A 4,038-nucleotide genomic window follows, 5' to 3' on the forward strand; every position below is an offset into this window, starting at 1 on the left:
TCCACAATAGTATTCTCCTCAATACTCAACAAAGAAAAATTAGGCTTTCGGCTTTCACGGTTCAACCAATCAAAAAGATTATATGCTTCATCATATGACTTCGAAGATAAATCACCATCACATAAGGAATCAAGAAAAGATTTAACTTGACTATTCATGCCCTTCTCAATTGTAAGACGCAATTCTTCCTCACTAAAATCATGCTCGTCTAGTGAGTCAAGAAATTGCACAAGTCTATCAATACAAGCCCAAAACTCTTCATTTTCATATTGAGGAAAACCAAGATAGAACAACATTTTCAAAAATAACAACAATAAACGTAGTCTAACAAATCTAAAACTAAACTAATATCAATCCGTTGATCTCCCCGGCAACGGCGCCATTTTGATAACGCGGGTAGAGGTCGTCGTACCCGATCAAACAATTTAACTCAACTAGTAAGGGTAGTCGAGGTCGAACCACAAGGAGATCAAGGATTAAATACTAATTTTGTCTTAAATTATGAGTTAGCTACGTGAATCAAGAAGTTGAGAGATATAGTAAACTAAATGACTAAACTAAATTAACTAACTAAGACTACTAAACTAAATAAACAAGTAAAGAAATAAAGATTTAAGCAATAAGGAAAGCCTAGGGTCCGATTTATCCACTAACATGCTCATCTACCATCATAAATCCCGTTAATTAATCGTTAGGGTAATAGTGAAGGGGAAAACGCCTCTAATTCGCCTATTAACTCCCTCCCGGGCTCATAATAGGACACTAGTAGTATCGACTCAACTCCCTCCCGGGCTCATGACTCGATTTCCCCAACTCAAATATTGGTCAAGGTCATTAAGACTATGATAGATTCCCGGTCATCCCACTCCTTCTCCCAAGGGTCGATTTCAAACCGAAAATTAAAGGCACCCTTCTCAAGTTCTCCCTCCCGGGTTCAACTCAAGTTGGCAACTAGTTTAAGTGAGGTGAGCCGACTCCCAACCTAGCAACTCCGTTGACGGTCAAAGGTCAAAAGTCAACAACAATCCCAAATAAAACATTACAAGTCAAGTCCTTTAATTAACCCAAACTAATTACCCAACAACTAATCAAAATGGGATTTAATTATATAAACATGGCATGTTAGGGATTAATCAAACCCTAGTGAAAATACTACTCACTAATCATTACTAATCTAACACTAAATACATTTATAATTACTCTAAACATAACATTAAACAAAATAAAGTGATAAAGATTGAAACTTTGACTAATCTACGAATTAAACATAAATAAATTAACACTAAACATACCAAGAGTAATAAAGACTAAAACTTTAACTAATTAAAGTAATTACACTAACTAAAAACATGACAATAATTAAATAACAATAAGAAAAGGAAGGAGAGAAAATATTACCAACTTGAATTAAAAAGGAATTGAAAAGATAGATCTTCATACAATGTTGTGAATTAAGACGATAATCTAAATCTAGACTAAGGAACAATCAAGAAATTGTGAATGTTTGATATTTTGGAAGAACAAAATTGTAACCGTCCTAAACTATTCTCTTCGCTCCCTGTTTTCCTATTCTCTCGCTCGTCCGCCCTTAACCCCAGACACAAAAATCAAGCTGCTTCTCTGAAATGTGATGCTCGCCCTTTCTATATGTAACACGTGACTACCCTTTTTGAATCCACTGCCTTCCGTCTTTTGTTCAATGACCAAAGGGATCAAAAATTGGTGAGCCCTCTGCGTCCTTCCGCTCCTCTTGCGGTCTTCGTCAGGGTGACCCTTTATCACCCTATCTTTTTATTATTTGTATGGAAATCTTATCTCGACAGCTGACTAAAGCTGAGAAAGCTGGCAATCTTCTGGGCCTCAAGATTTCAAGATATGCCCTACTATTTCTCACCTTTTTTATGCTGACGACGCTCTCCTATGTTGTAAAGCTACTCCTACCTCTTTTGAGGTTTTACGGGATCTTTTCAAGGAATTCGAGTTTGTTTCGGGACAGATGATAAATCTGAATAAATCCTTCCTAAAATTCAGCCCTAACGCGCCTTCTGATTTTCGATCGCATTTGTCTTCAATTCTGAAGATGACGACTACTAGCTCTTTTGGCAACTACTTAGGTGTGCCGGTTGATATCCCACGTAAACGATCTCAGGCTTTCCACCCTCTCCTTGACAAGCTGACAACGCGCATTGCCTCGTGGTCATCACTTCATCTTAGCCAACCTGGTAAGTTGATCGTCATCTCTGCAATTCTGCTTGCCTCACTTAATCATGTAATGGCTACTGTTCCTATTCCCCTTGGGATATGTCGTAAGATTGATTCTCTGATTGCCGCTTTTTGGTGGCGCAATGACTGGAAACGTCATTCCATCCACTGGGTTTCAAGAGAAGTTTTGCAAGCACCTAGGGATTGTGGAGGTCTTGGCATTAAAAACACCTTTATTTTAAGTCAGGCCTCGCTTCTTAAAAATTTTTGGCGAATTAAATCTCACCCTTCAGGTTTAACCGCCAGGTATTTGGTTCCAAAATATGGCCGCGACTTGCCCATCCCAGCCGCAAAATCTCGCATCTCACAACCATCTTTTTTATGGACCGGCATTTGTCGTGCGGTAGCTGCTTCTACACCGGCCCTATGCTGGAAAATTGGAAATGGTAAACTGATTAATCTTTGGTCGAGCCGTTGGATACACGGTGAGCTTCCCTCTATCCACCCCTCTGCGACGACTCCTCCTCCGTCTTTATCTCGCCCTTTTGCTCCCTTCAGCGATCGGAATCCATTGCAGTTTTCCGTTATTTTGACGCTCGGTGTGCTAAGGAAATCATCACTATGGAGCCTCCTCTGCCTGAAATTGATGACTTCCTTTACTGGAAATTTACGGAGGATGGCACTTATTCTACTAAATCAGGTTACTATTTCCTATGGTCTAAGGTTTCCGCTCACTGTACTCTATCTTTTGCTAATAAGTTCCCGTGGAAACTCATATGGAAGTTGCGCGCCTCAACTAAGTTCCCACTTCTACTATGGAGATTGGCGCACAACATTCTGCCAACGAATGTAAATTTGGTGTCGAGGGGTGCAAACCTGAGTCCTCTTTGCCACCTATGTCACTCTTCACCAGAGACTACGGAGCATTTATTCCGTTCATGTACGGTAACACAACATATATGGAAATCCTCTGCGCTTGGAATTAACACTTCAGCAAATCCTACCATCCCCTTTACCTGGCTCGGCCACGATTTTCTCTCCTATCTTCAACGTCAATCCTCTACGGATAACCGTCTACTTTATTTTCGTTGTGTTCTTCAGGCCATCCGGACGAGTTCGAATTCGGTGGTTTTTCGAGGATGGCCCGATGGATCCAAGGCGTATATGTCATCTTACGGATCACCTCCGCTTCCCATACCCAACTTCCTGGTATTTGGTCTTCTCTGTTCGTATCCTCTCCAGTGACCAAACTCTCTTGGTGTCCAATCACCACAACCACTTCACCAGCAAGCGGTCTCTTTCTATGTTTTGATTAGCAGATCAACACCAAAGAACAGTTTCACCGCTCCATTTCGAATCCTTTTCGGGACTACTACTCATACTTCTACTACTCTCACTACGATCCGAGTCCGTTCCTATTTTGCAGCATCTACTAGAGCTCTTCTATTAGCTATGCGTCGTGCCCACTCTTCGGGCTACAGTTCTGTCACCTTCAAGGTTTCTTGTCGAAAACTATCTTCCGTTCTGGCAGCTAATTTGTCAGTACCAATATGTGTGCGGAATTCTTTACATGAAATCCGCAACTTACTTGTTCTTTATCCTTCCTGGTCTGTAAGTCTAGCTACAGGCTAGAAACTTTTATGTACTTGTTTTTTTTAATATAATCGGTTTATTGTTGTCAAAAAAAAAAAAAATTGGGATTATGGGCTTCTTTCATTACATGCCCATGTGAAAACTTATGGCATCATCAATAAACCAAGAGGCCCACATTTAAAGAAAGTTGGCTGCCAAATATACACAATCCGGCACATGACTGACGAGTGACGAGAAAGTTAT

This window comes from Silene latifolia, chromosome X (assembly GCF_048544455.1).
Source record: "Silene latifolia isolate original U9 population chromosome X, ASM4854445v1, whole genome shotgun sequence".
In the NCBI taxonomy this organism is placed as follows: Eukaryota; Viridiplantae; Streptophyta; class Magnoliopsida; order Caryophyllales; family Caryophyllaceae; genus Silene; species Silene latifolia.